The sequence below is a fragment of the Heptranchias perlo genome, chromosome 8 (assembly GCF_035084215.1).
Source record: "Heptranchias perlo isolate sHepPer1 chromosome 8, sHepPer1.hap1, whole genome shotgun sequence".
Taxonomy (NCBI): Eukaryota; Metazoa; Chordata; class Chondrichthyes; order Hexanchiformes; family Hexanchidae; genus Heptranchias; species Heptranchias perlo.
The window spans coordinates 24,149,737-24,171,712 of record NC_090332.1 but is presented as its reverse complement, the minus strand read 5'-3'; the positions used below and the strand labels follow the sequence as shown (position 1 = coordinate 24,171,712).

At 43.0% G+C, this 21,976-nt stretch overlaps 1 long non-coding RNA gene across 1 annotated transcript in view; it reads left to right on the top strand.

Annotated features, from left to right (window-relative positions):
* The window catches only part of LOC137324162 (uncharacterized), a 58,270-nt gene extending 54,446 nt beyond the window's left edge, over positions 1-3,824 (top strand). The window contains exon 3 of the long non-coding RNA XR_010963519.1: positions 3,159-3,824. This is a non-coding gene — a long non-coding RNA (uncharacterized lncRNA). The remainder of the gene's footprint in view (positions 1-3,158) is intronic.
* Positions 3,825-21,976: the final 18,152 nt, after the last annotated feature.

Below are 21,976 nucleotides of genomic sequence, written 5' to 3'. Positions count from 1 at the left end.
CACCATTCAATAAGATCATGGCTGATCTGATCCTAACCTCAAATCTAAAGAACACAAGAAGTAGGAATAAGACCCGACCACTCAGCCCCTGGGCCCTCTCAGCCACCCACAGGGCCTTGACCGATTCAATAAGTATTTCGCAGTGTCTGTTTTTGCAGAATTATGGGTGCTTTCTTCAATTGAATCGAACTTTCTGAGCTCAGTTTCAGACCAAGAACGGCTGTTTATATCATTCTACTCGTCCTCATCTCTGCAGTCCTAATACAGCATAATTTGATTAGCACCTAGAGTTGCACAATTCAGCTCATTAGGCAACACTTACCACATTATCTCCTAATATCACAGTGTCACTTTGCACTGCATCAGATTTGTGAGATAAATAACATTTCCAGCAGGTGATAAAAAATAAAAAACTTACATATCAACCTTTTCTCATGCAAATCTGAGTAAAATCCAAAATTAAATTTTATTTTGTCGATCAGAGCTGTGATTGTGAAGAAAAGAATGTAAAACAAAATGAGAGAAAACTTACTAGATGCATAAACAGGACTTGAAAAAAATAATTAAATTCAAAGCAGTTGTTCTGCACCCAGCAAGCAAAAGATCAAATGTATTTCGCACAATCAGCTTCATATTTCCTAACTAAATATTAATCTTGGAATCCAAATAATTTCTAAATGTGTCATTGCAGCTCCCCTCTCTCCACAGCATTTGAACCTTGCATAGACTGTTTGCTGTAAAGATCATTAATGTTGCATTGCTTAAGCTTTGTATATGTCAGGATGCACAGAGCAAATAACAACCTGATTAACTATCGACTCAATGGGGATGTGCAATTCAAGAATGTAACAGGTTCTGATGAAAGTTCCCACCCAAAACACTAATCTATCTCTTTCAGATGCAGACTTTTTATATCCAGCATTTAGCCTTTCTTTTTATTTCTAAAATGTCATGAAATGGCTCCCGACTGCATTGTCATGCACCTGCACTAAATGCTTTCTGCTTTGCAAGTTGCTTCAGGTGAGCAGAGAAAAAAATGAAGTAAAGTGGAATATTCTAATCAACCTCACTGATTGCACTGCTCTCAGGTGCGAATGGAACATTTCCTTGCATGGGTTTTTGTCACAGCATCCTCGCAAGAGGTATCTGATGGAACATTGAGCCACAAGTCAACCATGGCGGTACCCACCAGCCCTGCAGCCAATACTTTTAGCACACAACCTGCGTCACCCACCAGCCTCTAGCCTCAGGCTCTAGAAAAAAAAAAGCCTGCCTGCTTTCCCACTGATGCGTTCTGTCAGCTGTTTCTTATCACAGCGAACAAACTTTGTTGTGGGTCGAAGGTGCACAGAGCAAGTGGAAGGCATGCATGATATGATCGAGCAAGAGCTGAAATATGCAAAAATCTTCAAAAACATCTGAAAAGTGCTCATGAGGGGAAAAATGTTCGTAATGGCACACACTCAGATTAACAAATCGAGAACAACTTGAATGATTAGCTAACTGGTTAGGTTTGAGGAGACAAAAATGAACCCTCTTTGTTCTGAATTACTCACCAACATGGCAATATAATCTACTGTAGGCAATAGCCTTGTATTATGAATGTCCTATTAGTGTGAAGGATCCCTGTCATTGCCAGTGTTAGAATGTGCATGACTGTTACCTCACATTAAGTTTACATATAATATAATACTGAAAGTATAGAGCTGGGTAGTTTCCCTTATTTGAAAACAAAGACAAAAGCAGGAGTAGACAATTACATCTCGTTCCAAGACTAAAATGAAACAATGAGCAGAAGCGATAGCTGAATGTTCCTTTTTAAAACTGTTTTTCCCTGCAATTCTACTTTGCCTCTTCTGGAGTGGCTGGTTCCTTTGACACTAGAGGCTCCCTAGTACTTCGCACATGTAGCCGTTCAACATGTGTGAGCCAAGAGTGAGAGTCAGTAGGGTTATTTGATGGTGGTAGGTAGGAAGGTAGGATGGTGGAGCGGGCAGGAAATTGGACATGAATTTAGATTTGAGGTTAGGATCAGATCAGCCATGATCTTATTGAATGGCGGAGCAGGCTCGAGGGGCCGATTGGCCTACTCCTGCTCTTATTTCTTATGTTCTTATGTATCGTAACCAAGCTTAATCCTGTCCACTTTCTGTCAAAGGCCACTGAATAGGGATATGAAGCTAGATTCCTGGCTGATTCTTTCCATCCCTAACCCAGTGAGGTTGAGACCACTTATAACTGCGTACACCCTGACTAAGATCAATACTATTCACTTTAATCCAAGAGAGCACTAGGGACAGATGTTTGCATAAATTTTCACTTGTATGTAAACTATGCTATAATCCTTGATCCATCACCTAGGTTCCCTAAAATATAATGTTCACAAAGTAGGACAAGATGCTGACCCAGAACATTAGGGCAAAAATAACATTTTGTTCCCTATCCCACAAATACACTTAATGCAGTGTGGGGCAAATATTGGCATCATTGAAATATTTTTTCACAGGATTTCACCTTGCCGTAACAATTGTGATATGATAACATCAAGGGCCACATATGACACGCAGTTTTTAACTTGGGCGTAGGATAGTCAAGTGAATTTTTTCTTGAAGATAATTGGAAATTGCCTGAATACCATTTGGACTCCTCGCTCAATTGCGGATAAGGACGGTAAAATTCAGCTTCAGTGGGGGGGTGCAAAACAGGTGGTAATCTTAATTGAATTTCACCAACCCCAGATTTCTGATACAGGCCTCGATATTAATCCCCTCACAATGGGCGGCAGAGGATCGCAGGTGGGTGGGGAGGGTAAAAATTTTAAATCGGAGAGCAGGTCCGCAATCACCGTGTGTGGACTTGCTGCCATTTTTATGGAAGGGGGTCGCGTGGTGTGTGTGTGTCCCAATTTGGAGAGGCGGGACACCTCATTATCACATTTAAATCAGGCACCCACACTGCGGTTGGGAGCCTAATATAAATTTTAACAGCTGCCGGCCGGGTTTCCAAGGACTCGGGAAACCCAGCAGCAAAATGGAGATTCGTGTGTCCAAGAATGAAACCGATTCTGAGGAGTAGTCCATGGTGAGTTTGATGGTGGGATGGAACTTGTTGATGTTATCATGTAGTCTCTTCAGTGATTCTTCGCCATGGGTCCATAGGAAGAAAATGTCATCGATGTATCTGGTGTATAGCGTTGGTTGGAGGTCCTGTGCAGTGAAGAAGTCGTGCTCGAACTTGTGCATGAAAATGTTGGCGTATTGGGGTGCGAACTTGGTCCCCATGGCTGTTCCGTGTGTTTGGGTAAAGAACTGGTTGTCGAAGCGTTCTTCAAGGCGGCCTTCGAGACACACGACAACGCAAAATCGTCGAGCAGAATTGATAGCCAAGTTCCGCACCCATGAGGACGGCCTCAACCGGGATCTTGGGTTCATGTCACGCTACATGTAACCCCACGTAGAGTCATCCAGACTCAAGTCGTAGTTGGCTTGTTCTCCATACACAGATGCGGCCAGACCTGCTGCGATTTCCAGCAAAAAAAAGTTATCTGTTTTTAATACAAACCCCAGCATCTGCTATATTTGACCCCTTGTGACCCCACCTCAGTATTCTTGGATGTAATGTTTCCCTGACTAACCTGTTTGAACACTCCTTTGATTGTTGTGATTATCTGTCTGCCGAGGTGTGATAAAGGGCAGTTAGAAAGATTATCTGTAATCACCAGGCATTGTTCTCTGACAATATATGCTGTGCCTTTATACAACTCCTCCTCACTTCACCTGACGAAGGAGCAAAGCTCCGAAAGCTTGTGATTTCAAATAAAGCTGTTGGACTATAACCTGGTGTTGTGCGACTCCTTACATTTGTCCACCCCAGTCCATCACCGGCATCTCCACATCATGGCTACTTTTCACAAGTAAGTGTTCTTCATTGGTGCTGGAGACACTTTGTCATTCAAAGGATTGCACTAAAAATGTGATCCTTTTTCATCTATTGTCACTTTAAAGCTGTTCCTACAATACCTGTGCCACTGTTCCCACAGACTCTGCTTCATTGAAGTTCCAATACTGGTAAGTCCAAAGCTGGGATCAATCTCATGCAGATTAGTTCATTTGCATTGAAGTTAATTAGTACCAGCCTACTTTTAGTGCAGTTACATTGGCAATTGACTAACAAATAAAGGGACACTTTTCAGACAAATAAAGCTGTAGTATCTGTCAATTAAACCAATGAAGCTTCCCAATGCAGAAAGATGGAGTAAAAGAACAGTAAGAGTGGTGAATAAATAATGGAAGTTGTACTCCAGACCCCAGGAAGTAGAACCATTTGCTTCAAATGGGACAATGTAAACTTTTTAAAAAACATGTGCTTATGTAATCTGGAATCCAGATGGCTCGGAAAAAATTAGTTCCTCGGTGGTGAAGCTCGTGATGTTAGTATTTGTTTTGAGTTTGTGCAGAGCTAGTCACTCTGGGAGGTTTTAGCCTGTGCAATGTGTGATACCAGCCGAAGCCAGGAATGTTTGGTCCAAATACATTATATATACAATTATATCCACTGTGGAAGCCTGAATGAGCTTAGATTGTCTTGGGAAACGTAAGTGGGTAAGATGTATGAGGAAACACTTGATCATACATGAAACGTGCCATTTTCTTTCCCAATAAGTCCAGCAGAATTATATTGCACTGTTCACTAATCTTTCTCCATTTAGGTGACGGGAAATCTGCCAAGAAATTACTTAGAATGTTATGTTTTGCTTCAGGCCTCTTCTCTCATTCTCTTCTGACTATGAACCCACTGATCCCTGTCATGAAATGTGGGTCATCTCCCTCTTCTGCTCTCTCAATGTCTAAGTTTTCACTTTGCTAATTGGAAGAGATTGATCTCCCGTAGCCTGACTTCATAGTTCACTGATTAGGAGCCTGTGCTGTCCTCGTTGCTCTTTGCTGGACCTCCAAGTCTTTTTGGATGTACAGTAATCAAAATTAAACAAATACCCCAAGTGTGATTTTACATCAAGCATTTCTAATCTATAAAGATTTGAGACTCTAATGCCTTTCTGGTGCCTTACTGCAGATACTTGTAGGTTATGAGGTCTAAGTAAGATTCTGAGGCCTACATTAAATTGGAGGTATTCGATAACTTTGTTGGACAACTGTTTCCAATTCCTGATTCTACAATTTATGAGTTTTCTGGGATGTGATTTCAACTTTCTAGTCTAAGGTTTTTTTCTATTGCACTTCTACCTTTCATTTAATAGGGTAAACTATTCAGTGACCCAGCATGTCCTGTTAAGGGTCAAATTCTCCAAGCACTAGAACCACAGTCCTGTTACCCCCATAGCCTACTGGATAAAAGGTACTGTTGTAGTATTATGCCATACAGACCCATAAGTATCAGGTTCAGTCCCAAGTCTGTGCTGAATGACCTGATATTTTTTATTGTTAGGAGGTGGTGGTGAGCCTTTTCCTTAAACAACTACAGTCTTCTGTTCTGTAGCGCAGCGATTGTTTTACAACTGAGTGGTTTTCTAGTGTACTTCATCGGTCATTAAGAGTCAACTATATATTGTGGCACTGGAGTCACATGAAGGCCAGACTGGGCATGAGTGACAGATACCCTTTCCTGAGGAACATAAGTGAACCAGTTGGGTTTATTTTTCCTGGCGCTAGCCCATAAATTTCTATAAATTTCCATAAATTGCTATAGTGAGATTTGAGCTCAGGATCTGTGGGTTGGCCAGTCCGGTACTGTAACCCCTAGGCTACCATAGCCCAGGGGAAGCAGTAGGAACACTTTAACACTACAATTGGCCTCAACAATGCTTGGATCAGAAAAAGATCAGCCATCATTCTCACTCCTGATTGCTATCCAATGACCCTTGCTAGAAAGTGCAATGGGTTGGATGTTAAGTGAGAATAGGATGGTGCTTGTGTGTGATACCTTCCACAGTCAGATAGCCTGGTGATACAGATTTGTCAGGCTCGCACATGAAGAATGGCCACTCATGCCACAGTGTTAGCAGTGGCTCAGTGGGTAGCACTCTTACCTCTAAGTCAGAAACTTGTGCACTCCAGAGACTTGAGCACATAAACTACGCTGACAATTCACTGTAGTATTGAGGGAGTTCTGCACTGTCGGAGATGCCGTCTTTCAGATAAGACATTAAAACTAAGGCCCTGTCTGCCCTCTCCAGTGGATGTAAAAGATCCCATGGCACATTTTGAAGAGCAGTGGAGTTCTCCTAGTATCCTGTCCAACATTTATCCCTCAACCAACATCACTAAAACAGATTAGCTGGACAGTTGTCTCATTGCTGTTTACGGAACCTTGCTGTGCGCAAATTGGCTGTTTTCCTACATTACAATAGTGACTACACTTCAAAAAGTACTTCATTGGTGATAAAGCACTTTGGTCCTGAGGTTATGAAAGGCATTTTATAAATGCACGTTCTTTCATGTGAAGTACTGAAGGGCTGCCAGCACTCATGCAATCATACCTCAGCATAAATTAGCATCTTTAGGAGAGAAGGGAAGGAAACTGGAGCGAAAAAAGTGCAGGAACGACAGAAAAGTCCACTGTTCCAATCCTGCCAGTGGGAATGAATGGGGTAAGTGGCACTCTCAAGAAAGAGTTATGAATAGTAAAAAGAAAATATCTGGAATGTTAAATTAAAGAGTACAGTGCATATTCCTAGTAGATAAATGGACAGTGTTGATACAGTCCTGCTGTGTGCTGTGTCATTGTGAGCATGTGAGGGAATCTCAAGATTACACTCTCCAAATTGGGAACTCACTTAAACCAAAATCACCAGGTTGTAGGCTGTGTTGGAAAATAGTGACCTAATTGGCACCAATTCTTAGTAGCATTTCATATTTTATGAATGTGCCAGTTACTACTATTGAAGGATATTTTGGAACCTGTTTCAAATTCCAAGACAGATTATGTATTTGAATAAATCTATGTGCTAATCAGTGTAGGTTCTGCTCTGCTGTAGGACATCTCAAGCTTTTTTGCCTCATAATTTCATGAACTCTTGTCTCTGATGACAATAACATTCCAACAGGGTATGGATTAATTCTGCAGGAGTAGTTCATTAGGAGTTGATCCTATTTTCACCTAATACCACAGATGTGCACTTTGAGGAGGGGTTGCCGGAGAGCAATCAGAAGCCAGAACAACAATATCTTGCATTTATGTAGCACCTTTAACATAGGAAAGTCAAGACTTGGGCCTAGACATTAGTCTGGGTCTGATTTCGGGCCTAACCTTGGGGCTGCGCAATTAGCCTGCGGCCTGAACCGAGAGGCCCCCTGGACCGATGGAAATTAGTCCTCGGGACTCATCAACATATTCAGCGTGAGCCGCCAGTACTGGTCGTGCCTCCACAGGCAGTTTGCCCAAGCAACAACATCAATATCGGGCCACCTGATTCGCCAGCAGCGGTTTTCCTGGCAGGGGCGGGGGTGGGGGGATTGGAGTGGGTTTCGGGAGGGGCAATTGTAACACCTGTGAAGTCATGGGAGCACGTCTGTTTCTTCTGACTCCACACCATGGGATTTTTAAACAATTTTGTCTTAACTCACTTGGAGCTGGTTGCCGTGAGGGCTGCTGAAGAATCCTTAGCGGGACAGGCCCAACACCTGCCCTATTCATCACCAATTAATTTTTCAATGGGGTCCCTTACCAGGTGTTAGGCCCCAAACTTACATATTTACCACCACTGCGATGGTTTGGGCAGGGCAGGTAGTGGAAAGTATGGCCAGGCGAGGAGGCTTCAGCAAGGGGGTGAGATGTTGTCACCCGTAAGCCAATTTTCTGTTAAAGCCAGAATGTCAATGTAATGGTTTACAATAAGGTCATGGACCTTGCTCACGAGTGAATGGACAAGGTCAATTTTAACCGCCTTACTACTAAAATCAACTAAATCAGCACACATTAGGCATCAAACCTGGGATTTTCTGTTCTGTTTGGCTTAGCTATTCCTGAACCAGGTGAATTATTGGGTACCCTTTTATACTGGAGAAATTCAAAATCTTGTCCTGCTCAGTCCCAGCCGACTGGCACACAAGTTTCTCATTCAAACGTATCAGTAATCAAAATCCATATAGAGTGGAGTTTACAGTAGAATCAGAATCATGGAATGTTACAGCATTCAGCCCATCAAGACTTTGCTGGTATATTTCTCCATACCAGCCATCAAGTCTAATTGCATTCCTCTGCTCTTCCTCATTCCCATTAATACTTCTCTTTTTCAAGCAACTATCTAATTCCTTCTTAAAAGAATTTATGGACTCTACATCAAAAACGGTTTCCGGCAGAGAATTGCACATTATAATCAACCGCAGAGTAAATAATTTTTTTTGAACATTTCCTTTAATTCAGTTTCATATTTCAAGCCAGATTGTGTATTTGAATAAATTCCAAGATTATTATTGTAGGTGTCTGTGGGTTATATAATAGCAGCAGACAACTTTCCCCCCTAAATTTCTCCCATTCTCTTCAGAAGATCATGACTCTAGCTGGGACATAGTTCCATGGACACTGACAGCCTCAAGACATCGTTCAAGTGCCGATTCTTCCTGTATGAGTCTGGAACGTGAAGATCACCTCTTGGCTGAGCCTAATTCCATCCTCCCGAATGTCTATTCAGGTACACTTACCAGCAAGAACACTGGATACTAAACCAGAGTGGGAACCTTGGCTGATTTCCCCCCTCCCTTCATCCAGGACACTAAGGTCAATTATAGCAGCACTGCTGCCCCTATGCAACCTCTATGTGCAACATTGCACTCATATATATCAATCCTTCAAGTATGAGGAGGAAGGGCAGAATAACATATTCCATGAAATGTAATTATAAAGCACACCAGCATGTAAATTACTGTGATATTTTGACAATGTCTCATGCTTGTAGAGACAGGAGTCCAGAAAAGAGCTGCCACTACAAGTCCCAGCAGATGATTTACAAAATGACAACATTTATTTGGCCTGTAATACAAACATGCATAGGTGAGTGAGTCTTTAGTTTACCCTATTCATGTAATGTAAATAAACTCTCTAACCAGGTATCTTCTCTTCTCTCACAAAGATGGTGCAAAATAGTCAGTAAAATCATTGATTCTTTGAATCGAATTGACCACCTAGCCTCCCATTTTCCTCTCTCTGGCCAACTGCTTGTTGTGTCAATGCATATTTATGTATGTACATCTATGCATTAAAAAATTTGCATAGGGCACACAATTACTGTGCACGAACTTTACTTCCTGTTGCTATGATTTTTGTCACACTTCTCTATTATCTCATCTCTCTAACCCCACTTCACCTGAAAACTACACTTAGCATTTACACCATGCGTGACGTCACTGGAGATTGAAAATATTGTCTGAGGCACAGAATTCCCATCACAAATTTTACTTTCTGTTGGCGTTATAGCTCAACATTTCCCACTGTTAATTGCTACCTCAACGTTTCCCATTCAATTTTGCCATGTCAACCGTCATGATGTAGTTGTAGGGTCTGGCCACTGAGTGGCTCTGTAGAGCAACTTTCCGAAAACTCTCTCCCCATTCCTTTGCCGTCTTGTATATAAAAGAAGAAATTTATAATTGCAAACCAGACACACTGAACCGCCAATGACTATCAGAAAGTAGGGCTGGTCAGAGTGCACGTCTGTAAAGGAACCCACCTGATTTTCCTTCCGTTAATTTAAGTGGCGGAAAATTGGTTGGGTTCCTTTCCAGACGTGCACTCTGACCCAAGTGACTTTCTGATATTCGCTGCACCCAGGCGTCTAATGTGTCTGGTCGCAGACCCAGGAAAATCTCCTCTATTGTTTTAAAAAATGTGATGAAAACATTTGCTACATTAAATAACAGATTACCAGCGGTGGTAAAGGCTGTTCCCCAACTCCCAGAGTTCAGCTAGCATTTATAGAGCTCATAGTTTTTGCTATAATCAAAACACCTTCATTGGCTTTCACAGTCATGTGTCTCTTACATTAATTTAAAGCCTTTTCCAAAGAAGTAGTCGCTTTTAGTCACACATATTGTGTGAACATGTACAGTTTCTCTATCCTGTGTGAAATAGGTCGCTGTGGTCAAATTCGGGAAATGAGTCCAGATAAGAAATATGACAGACCCAGCTGGTTCCCTGAGCTGAATCAAGGTTCAGCATGAAAGTAAAATGTTCTTTACAGCTGAACTTTCAATATGACAGTTGCAGTCATGACCAACCCAGAACATAGTTTCTAGTAATATGGAACACAAATGAATAGGTGAATTTTAAATTGAATCAGACTGTTCTCTATGTTCAACAGTGGTCCATTTGGTAAAATAAAGAAAGAATAAACCAAGTTGAGATAAATTACACATGCACTCTTTCTAGCAACGGTCACTAGATAGGGATCAGGAGCAGGAAGCCTGGTTGATTTTTCACTCGTCTGAACTGTATGGCTCAGTGCCATACTGGAAGATGTATCTAGGCACTGTGCCATTGAAGGAACTGCTCCCACCATTGTTACTTAGTGCTTGTGCATCAGTTATTTGTTTTCCCTTTCTTTTTCTTTTTCTGCCCACATAGTGATCACTGCACTACAAATTAATTCATGGTATGCGAAATGTTTAGGGATGTTTCTGTGGGAAGTGATACGGTGCTATGTAAATACAAGTCTTTCTTTCTGTGGTCTCCCTAAGCCACATGCTATCCCCAACCACAAAGATAGACAAGCAACTTATTGCCAAGTCATCGAATCATACAGCAGAGAAAGAGGCCATTCGGCCCATCATGCCTGTGCCAGCTCTTTGAAAGAGCTATCCAATTAGTCCAACTCCCTTGCTCGTTCCCCATAGCCCTGCAAATTTTAACCTTTTCAAGTATATATCCAATTCCATTTTGAAAGTTACCATTGAATCTGCTTCCACCATCCTTTCAGGCAGTGCATTCCAGATCATAACAACTCGCTGCGTAAAAAGAATCTCCCCTCTGGTTCTTTTGCCAATTATCTTAAATTGGCATTGCTGATGCATCTCTATAAGTGGCTCCTGAAAGGTGAATAACTGCAGGCAGGTGATTTTCCCTCTGGATTTCCATGTGAGAAAGCAATAACGTTCACTTGGCAGCTTTTGCAAGTGCACTACCATTTACATAGAATGCGCCCGCTGGTATGCGAGTGAGTGTATGGAAAGAACATGCAAATGAGGGAAATGCCTCCTCCAGCTTATTCAGTTGTACTTGCGTCATTTAACTGTAGAGTGTAAGGGATGCCTGTTGGGCCCAGGCACCCAGCGTTCAAAGGTTCGCGAAAGGGGAAGCCCAAAAACCTTCCCCACTACAGGGCCCATGCAATCACTCTCAGAGCATTGCACAGGCTGCAGGAACAAGAAACAACATTTATTTTAAAAATTTTGTCCTTTTACCCTGCTGGTGCCCCTACACTGCCTCCAATGCCCAACTCAGAAACATCCCATTCCCATTTCGACAAGACACCCAGCAGAGGCCCACTTCCTGTATTTAAATGACCCCAAGGCTGGATGTTCAGCAGCGCCAGTGATAAACTTCCAGAGCAGGCAGAAGTCCCACCCTGCCATAAATGCACCCCAATCAAAGAGGGCCGGCAAGTCTAGACCATGGAAATCCAGAGGGAAAATCACCTTCCTGCAGTTATTCACCTTTCAGGAGCCACTTATAGAGATGCATCAGCAATGCCAATTTAAGATAATTGGCAAAAGAACCAGAGGGGAGATTCTTTTTACGCAGCGAGTTGTTATGATCTGGAATGCACTGCCTGAAAGGATGGTGGAAGCAGATTCAATGGTAACTTTCAAAATGGAATTGGATATATACTTGAAAAGGTTAAAATTTGCAGGCTATGGGGAACGAGCAAGGGAGTTGGACTAATTGGATAGCTCTTTCAAAGAGCTGGCATAGGCATGATGGGCCGAATGGCCTCTTTCTCTGCTGTATGATTCGATGACTTGGCAATAGGTTGCTTGTCTATCTTTGTGGTCGGGGATAGCATATGGCTTAGGGAGACCACAGAAAGAAAGACTTGTATTTCCATAGCACCTGAATTTTCAGCAAATTCTGCTTTCATTTCAGATTTCCAGCATTTTATTTCCCTGATTCTACTAGAATCATAGAATCATTGAAGGAAGCCATTTGGCCCATTGTGTCCGCGCCAGCCAAAAATGAGCCACCCGGCCTAATCCCACTTTCCAGCACTTGGTCCGTAAATTTACTTTATTCTGCTACATCAATATAAAGTCACTATAATACATATTAAATAATACATTAAAATGTTAATGGAGATTCACAAAGTTAGGAGCAGATCTAGACTGTAGAGCTTAAACAAAAAAAAAAGATTGATTTGGTTGAATAACTACCAGTAAAACTCCACAGTGATCTCAGTCGTTCTCTGCTACTCCGCACGCACCCTTGCTTGAATACACTAAGCTTTATATATTCTGAGCCAGGGATTTTCTGGCATATGTTCACATGTACAAACACGTGACCTTAACACAAATAATTATACTCAGGGTGCTTTTGTAAACAACATCATTGTGTACCTGAAATATCAGAACCTGGACTGCAGTTAATTGGAATTCTTTCCAACTCAAGTAAATAAGAAACCAAGCTTTTTTTCTCTTCACCCTTGCAGTAAACTACTGCAATATTTCATCATTGTAATATACTCCATCAAAATCGAATATATTCTTTTTCGGTAAGCTTTTCGTTTTAGTCACGCAAAGCACAACACGTCAAGAATCATTACTCAAGTACAACTCAAAGGGTGCATTTCTATGGTGGACCACTGTAACTTTGGCGGGAAATCCGTGGAAACCTTGGGAAAATGGTGTTAGTCACACTTGCACTGTTTTTCCAGGGTTTTCGCGGTTCTTCACGGAATTTACGGTGAACGATCAGGAAAACCGCCACGGAAATTCAATCAACAACAACAGCAACAACTAGCACCTTTAATGTAGCAAAACATCCCAAGGCGCTTCACAGGAGTATCATCAGACAAAAATTCGACCACATAAAGAGATATTAAGACAGGTGAACAAAAGCTTGGTCAAAGAGGTAGGTTTTAAGGAGCATCTTAAAGGAGGAGAGGTAGAGATGTGAAGAGGTTTAGGAAGGAATTCCAGAACTTAGAGCCTAGGCAGCTGAAAACATGGCTGCCAACGGTGGGACGATGGAAATCGGGGATGCGCAAGAGGCCAGAATTGGAGGAGTGCAGAGATCTCGGAGAGTTGTAGGGCTCTCTCGGCATTTCTCTCATGTGATCCAGATAAATCAGGATCAGTTGCAAAGTTAATTGCATCGTGTACCACATCAACAGCAACAACAACTTGCATTTCTATAGCACCTTCAATGTAGAAAAACATCCCAAAGTGCTTCACAGAAGTGGAACCAAAATGGATGTTGAGCCAAAGAAGGAGACATTAGGAGAGTGACCAAAAGCTTGGTCAAAGACATGGGAGGTTAAATTGGATAACCCCCGAAACTGGGCGCGGGGGTCACGGTGCGCGATTAACTTGTGCCCGTTCGTCGAGATGCAGGCAGCATGAGAGACTCGTAATGCCTGATAGTCTGCATGATTGCTGCGTGCAGCCAGCACTATCTGCGCTGTTGAGTGGCTGAACGCACCAGTAGGAGGCCCGATATGGGAGGCGGCCAGCACTACTTAAAGGCAGCCTGCACCTCTTAAAGGGGAGGTGCACTGTCAACTCAATTGGTGGTGGAAGAAAATACAATTGTACCAGCAGCCAGAAGCAATAATCCAGCAACTAAACTGCAACACCTGCATGATCCCTTTAAATAGCGCTGGTGGGGTGTTCTCCAGGCCGTCTACCACCTGTTCAGCTGTGTATGGTTAAGACAGTGCGTTGACTGGAGAGTTGAGTTCCAAAATCGCATCTGTCCCTTTAAATCAGTGTTGCACACTGATCCACCGCATATTCTCCCTACTTTACTTGGTGCCGGCGTTCGTTATCTGCACGTGCGCAAACGTCTTTGCTAAGATGACGTCTGATGCACATCACGCTAGAAGTATGCGCACATATTCCGGAACCATTTTGGGTCCTTAGGGGGTTTATAGCACTCGAGGAGATTACAGAAATGGAGAGCGGTGAGGGATTCAAACACAAGGAGGAGAATTTTAAATTATGGTGTCTGGAACCTGGAATCAATGTAGGTCAGGTGTAGTGTAGTCTATCACTCCACATAATGTGGGTGAGAGTGATAGCATACGGGCAGGTAAGTAAGAGCGGAATCAAACAAGTCTCGTCTCATGGAGGTGGACAATGGAGGAGGAGGATGTATCAACCATATGGAACACTTCAGAGAAATCAAGGAGGATAAGGAGGGACAATGCAACATGGTCACAGTCGCAGAGGATGTAATTTGTGACATTGTTTAGGGCCGCTTCGGTGCTGCGGTGGGGTGGAGGGATTCAAACAGGAAGTTACAGGAAAGGTGGGCATGGATTTGGAAGGAGACAACACATTCAAGAACCTTGGCAAGGAAAGGGAAATTGGAGATGGAACATTAGTTAGCAAGAACAGAGGGGTTGAGGTTAGGTTTTTAAGGAGGGAGGTGATGACAGTGGTTTTGACATGTGGGATGGGGCAGGGAGCAGTGCCCAATGAGACGGAGCCTTTTATAATATCAGCTAAAATCGGGACCAAGGAGGGAACTTGGGTATTCAGGAGTTTAGTAGGAATGAAGTTGAAAGAGCAGGAGATGAGTTTCATGGATGAGATGAGCTTGGAGAAAGCATGGGAAGAGATGAGAAAATTTTTTTAGAGTTAGATTGTGAATGGGAAGAAAGAAAATAGAAAGAGTTGGGGTATGGATGGGGCTTCTCTGTTTGTCCAAGTTCACATATTCATAAGAACATACGAAATTGAAGCAGGAGTAGGCCATATGGCCCCATGAGCCTGCTCCAGCATTCAATAAGATCATGGCTGATCTTCGACCTCAACTCCACTTTCCCGCCCGAGCCCCATATCCCTTGATTTCCCTAGAGTCCAAAAATCTATCTCAGCCTTGAACATATTCAATGACTCAGTATCCACAGCCCTCTGGGGTAAAGAATTCCAAAGACTCACAACCCTCTGAATGATTCATCCCAGTGAATCCCTTCCCTACAGGATTTGCAGAGGTATTTTTTCCTCTTTATTTTACTTTTAATTGTTAATCCATTTAGGATCACATTTGTTTATTCTGAGTTTGCTGATTCTAAGTATGTATTCAGCCTGCATGCTCAGCATTATTCCTTTAAAGGTATTTCACTTGTCCTCTACTGAAGTGTTATTAAACATCCTTCTCTATTACATTTGCTTTAGCTCTTCTCTCACTTCTTTGAATTTAGCCCTTTTAAAGTTACATACCTGGCTCTTGGTTTGTAATGCCAGATTATGTTAAACTTGATCATTCTGTGATCCCTCCTGATGACCCTGTATATCATCAGGCTCATTGGCAAATGGCAGGTCAAGATGAGAATTGCTTCTAATTGATTCCTTGATGCATTGAATCGTGAAGCAGTCATGCATTAAATTTATCAATTCTGACTTTAAAATCATTTGGATTTTCCCAGTTAAGATTTGGTTGATGGAAGTCTCCCACTAAAATAACTTTCCTGTTCTCACAAACCAATTTTACCTCTTCATCAAGCAACTGCCCTCTTTCTTGTGCTGCCCTAGTTGTCTGTAACATATCCCTTAGTGTTAACTTGGATTTTTTTTTCCATTACAGATGTCCAACCAGAGTAGTTCATTTTGTAGCTGTTCCCTCCCACAGGACCAACTTCATTTGCCCCCCTGACATGTCGGGCTACACCACCTCCTTTTTCTGTTCACTTTCTCTTTTCTGAATACTCTGTGCCTCTATTAGCTATATTCAGTTCCATCCTCTGGCATTTAGCCTCGTTTCTGATATTCCCACCATATTGTGGTTCCCTACTGCCACAACAGCCTTCAGTTCTGGCACCTTTCTTCTTCCCCCATCACACAACCAAACAAAAATAAAAGCTTCCAAAAACTACCAAGGGAGCCAAATTGAAAAACACTGCATTGATTCCTTTTAGACTGAGCTACGTAGCTGTACACAGCTGTGTGAGCAACTCAGTAGTTACTGTTAGTATAGTTTCACCATTATTCAATTGCATTGCATCAATAATGCTTACAAGTGCAATTCATCCAATGGTTTTGCAGATAAAAATTAGCTGCCCAGTATGATATGAGCCATAGGGAACAAGAAGATTCCAGGTTTACCCTCTGTTCTGAGCTGAGTTAACTGATCTTAACAGGTGCAGGAATAGCAACTACAATTGGCCTTGGCTCCCAGGGCTAGGAAGAGGAAAGAGTGGCCAGGGCTCCTGGTCCTGTTCACTATCCAATGAGTCCTGATGGAAAGTGCACATGTGTGGATGTGAAGTGAGGACAGGTTTGGGCTCGGCTCTCATGCCCTACACAGTTGAATAGTCTGTTCACGCTCACTGTCTAGGCTCACACCTGTAGAAGGGCCACTTAGGTGAGGTACCAGAGGATGCCACACACCTGTAATACTGTGACCATGCAAGAGTCAGAACCTTCAGCTGAGTAGCAGAGAAAGTTGGAGGGTCAAAAATATTTACAAGCGAGTCAAATGACTGTGATAATTATCTATTCAGCAGTAGAGCAGACAGAGTGATTCAGAGTACTTGTTTAAGGCTAAGTCCCAAATACATAAATGCAGTACACCAGAAAATCTGGGAGTAAATCCAGTACAATTCTTCTAAAGAGCTTAGCGCTAACACATCTTTCAAGTAGAAATCTCCCCTGGCCATGTACAAGCAATAAGGAAGCATACAATGCTTTCTTCTTTAACGGTGCAATATATATCCATATATATATATGTACAATACATTCTCTGCAAATTTCCTCTCCATGCTCCCACCCCAAACCTTAGTGAATTCTCCACGACCTTTCCCATTGTTTATCCTCCGCAGGGTTGCACTCCCTGCAGCAAACCCATGGTTACCCACAACACCGAGACAAACTTTACCAGGTATCCATGGATACGGTTTAACCCCTCTGAGGCATTGACTGAAACAAGCTGGGATTAATGCAGCTTTTCTGCGCTTTGATTGCACTCAGTGCTTGTCGGCTAATCTCTGCAGGAATGGCAATTTCCTCTCTCTTTAATTTGGCATCATTGTGTGCTTCACACATTTGATGATGACAGCCATTTTCCACTGTGTCCCTGTGGTTTCAGCAATTAACAGTTCCCTGCGTATCAAACTGGACAATAAACTATAATGTCGTTACCACTGAGGTTGGATTTCGGCCACCACTTCCTTTCCAAGTACGAGCTGTGGTGTGAATTCTGATGAAGCAGTATTTTCCTTGGTGGCCATATTGGAAATTCCGAAGCAGGGATTGAAGTTAGGAATTACAGACAAGTACAAGCCCCTAAACAGTACAGCTGTACAATTTGTCACCAAATTTGTCCCAGTTTCTTGTTCTGCCAATTTTTGGGAGTGCAAACATTCGAAGAAATATTTAAACAAATTCCCATGTCAAAATAAATGTATTGGAGCTGTTGAGGGCTAAATTGGGCTGTGGAGCACCCGTTTTCTAGGTGCTACGCGGACAACTAAGCCCCGAAAATGGCATCCGGGCGCTTCTGGTGTGACGTGCAGGACGCAGTTGTGCACGCGCACTTAACGATCGCCAGCAGTATGTAGAGTAGGGAGATTACGACGTTAATCAGTGTGCAATGCTGATTTAAAGGGATCGTTGCTATTTTGGAACTCCACGCTCTAGCCAACGCACGGTCTTAACCTCGCACAGCTGAACAGATCTTAAACGGCATGGAGGACCCCCACCCAGCGCTATTTAAAGGGATCATGCAGGAGTTATTGGTTAGTTGCTGGATTATTTGTTCTGGCTGCTGATGCATTTGTACCTGTTTTTGGAGGTTTCCTAAACTTGAATAAAGTTGCAATACCCGACAGGGAATGGGCTGGCTAGCTGACAGGCAACAGAAAGGGCACTGGCAGAGTGGCAGGGGTGGGACAGGAATGCTGACATCCTGAGAGATGACAGCAGGTTCGTGTTCCACGGAGCCACTGCCACTTGCTGTAAATGTGCCACCTTCTCCTGCAAGAAAGCGGGAAGTGTGTCAGTGAGTGTCCTGTAAGATGTTTGGGTGATGTGGCTGTCATGGATGAATAGCTGCCAGTGTGTGTGACCTGTGAGCTGTGGGTGTGCGACTTGCAACAGCGGTAATGTGTGAGGGTGAGATGAAGCATCTGATTGGAAAAGGTGCGTGTTGATTGAAAGAGTTTGTTGGTAGGTGGGTGATGGGGTGTGTAGTGCGTGGACCAGTGATGAGGCTAGTGGTGCAGTTGGTAGGAGATGCCACTTGACAGTTCACCTCACTTACCTTGACCACTTATGTCAAATCATTGGACTTCTTCCTGCACTGCATCCATGTTCGTGGTGCTATGCTCCCGGCATTGACCTCGTCCGCTACTGCCACCCACTGCCTTGTGAGCATATGTCTTGAGGGCCTCTTGCCCCCCTGCGGATATAGGATGCCCCTCCTTCTGTCCACCTCTTGCACCAAGACCTCTAGTGCATCAGAGAACCTTGGTGCACGCACTCTCGCAGGCCTGGTACAAACAGATTGGTGGGGTCTGGCATGCAGATTGGAGGAAGTGGGATGTAGTTGTGAGCAACCTTTATCCAATGCTTTAAAATGCAACAACAGTTTTTAAACATTTGGACAAGACCTCAATCTGTGTTTTACATGTGCAATTTCTGATTTCCATTCAGACTCCGCTGAGCCCCTTATCTAAAATTTTGAAAATATAAGAGTCCCGCAAACTCTGAGCTGCCAAGTTGTTGCTCATTAAAAATTCCAGAGTTCCCATCATCACCATGCTTCACTATATCGCAGCACAGATTCACTCAACAATTGACTTCCACCATTTCCTGCAGCCACAGTGCACCTCCCCTTTAAGAGCTGCAGGCTGCCTTTAAGTCATGCCAGCCGCTCCCGATATCGGGGCCCCCGCTGATGCGTGCAGTCACTCAACAGTGCAAGTAGCACTGGCTGCACACAGCAATCACCAGGCAGCACGAATGTCACATGCTGCCTGCACCACAACGACCAGGCACGGGTTAATTGCGCATCGCGATCCCAGCGCCCGTTTTCGGGGGTGATCCAATATAACCCCTGTTAAGTCCGGTGGAGAGCAGAGATTGAAGAAGTAATAAACTGGAGGGGAAATAGCTGTGGTTCATACATCTAAGTAAATTTTGTAGATTGTAAACAATTTTACAACACCAAGTTATAGTCCAGCAATTTTATTTTAAATTCACAAGCTTTCGGAGGCTTCCCCCTTCGTCAGGTGAACGAAGGAGGAAGCCTCCGAAAGCTTGTGAATTTAAAATAAAATTGCTGCACTATAACTTGGTGTTGTAAAATTGTTTACAATTGTCAACCCCAGTCCATCACCGGCATCTCCACATCATAACATTTTGTAGATGAGGGATTGTGGAGGAACATCAATTGATCCTGCAGTTTGTATACTTGCGACGTGTGGTACAATATTTTCCAACAGGCCAGTAGATTAAAATAATGGTCAATCTACTTAAATTTATTTGACAAACATCTGTGCATGTCATGCAGAAAGATATGGAATCAACTTGCTATATTTCAGACTTTTTCCATAGAAAAGGAGTCACAGAATTGTTTTTAACTGGAACCTTTCTATAGAAGCATAAGGAGAAAAGAGGAGGCTATTACTGGTACAATACATTTTCCAAACCATAAGTAAAGCCAATCACCCAACATGAGCAACAGCTTCACAAATATGTTACAATCAGTCAGGTCCACAAGTTGTTTAAATATTGCATCAATTCTTTTCTATTTTAAGAAAAGAATGAAAAGAAGCACATTTGATGACACTAGCAATGGTGTAGTAGCCTGGTTACACAAATGGTAATTGATTTTATGGTTTTAAAAAAAGGCTTACACGTTTGTTTAAGTGTTTGCGAAAGTGAAGAAATTATGTATCTAACTATTGTTGCCGCATTTCATCCCTGAATGAATTAGGATTTGTATGCTGTGATTTGGTTGTCATGTTGTCAATTGTGTGTGACCCTTGGGCTGCCAGGATATTGGGCATACTGTGATGGAAAATGGGCCCAACGCCTGGGCTGGATTTGAAATACTCCTGTGGTTGTGGTGTTGGCAGTCGGTGGTGATTTCAAGAATATGAATTGTATGAATTACTTGTTGAACCATGGAAATACTTTTGAAGTAGGTTAATCAGAAAGGAACATCAATTTTTCTCGGGTAAAAAATAAAGTTTTAACATTAAGTAGCATTGGGGATTATGGAAAGTGGATTGTGAATTAATCATTTTTATTTGTGCTCAATGTTTTCAGAGTTTTCTTTAATGTTTCCACATATTTGACTTTAGTTCAGCATTTAGTATTGATGGAGTTGTAGCTTTTTTTTAAATTTTGCATTTTATTTTCTGGCTTTTTTAATCTTACAAAACTTGTAACTGATGACCAGCAGCAGTATAAAACTTTGGTCACACAATTCCCCCTTCATACAGTTTAAAAGTAATGCCTTCAAAAAGTGACATCGCACTAATTGTAACAGACTTGCCGCTAAATCGGGCCGGGTAGCGCCCATTGTTTCAGCGCTACACAGCATCTCTGACATCCAAGATGGCGTCTTGGATGCACACACACATTTTCAGTGTGACGTGCGCCGGACGCCATAGGAGTTTGCGCAGGCGCAAATAACAAGCGCTGGAATCATGTAAAGAAGGGAGAAAATGGCTTCAATCAGTGTGCAACGCTGATTTAAAGTGATAGATACCATTTTGGGACTTAACGCTCGACTCAACGCACAGTCTTAACCACGACCATCTGAACGTGTCTTAGAGTGCCTGGAAGAACCCCCACCAATGCCATTAAAGGGACCATGCAGGATTTACAGGTTAGTGGCTGGATTACTGCTTCTGGCAGCCAAGACATTTGTAACTGTTTTTGGAGGTCTCCTAGACTTGAATACCAGGACACGTGGACATAGCCTAAAATTTAGAGCCAGGACGTGCAGGAGTGAAGTTAGGAAATGCTTCTACACACAAAGGGTGGGAGACGTTTGGAACGCTCTGCTGCAGACGGCAGTTGATGCTAGCTCAATTGTGAATGTTAAATCTGAGATTGATAGATTTCTGTGAACCAAGGGTATTAAGAGGTATGGGGCTAAGGGGGGTATATAGAGTTAGGTCACAGGTCCACCATGATCTCAGTGAATGGCAGAACAGGCTCAAGGGACTAAATGCCACTGCACTTGCTGCCTCCTGATACGTGCCACCTTCTCCTGCAAGAAAGCGGGACATGTATCTGGGTGATGTGCCTGTCATGGTTGAATAGCTGCCAGTGTGTGTGGCCTGTGAGTTGTGGGTGGGCAGCTTGAAACAGTGGTAATATGTATGGGTGAGAGGAAGCATCTGGTTGGAAGAGTTGAGTACCAATGGAAAGAGTTTGTTGGTATGTGGGTGATGCGGGGTGTAGTGCGTGGTGCAGTTGGTAGGAGACGCCACTTGACAGTTGACCTCACTCACCTTGACCGCTCATGTCAACGCATTGAAATTCTTCCTGCACTGCATCCATGTTCATGATGCTGTGGGCCTGGCATTGACTTCGTTCCCTGCTGCCTCCCACTGCCTTTTGGATATATGTCTGGAGGGCCTGTTGCCCCACCCCCAACCCCCACAGATATAGGATGCCCTTCCTTCTGTCCATCTCTTGCACCAAGGTCTCTAGTGCATCAGCAGAGAACCTTGGTTGACACATGCTCATAGGCCTGGTACCAACTCAGATCGGCAGATTGGTGAGGTCTGGCATGCAGTTTGGAGGATGTGGGATTTAGTATTGCGCAACCTTTATTCAACGTTTTAACA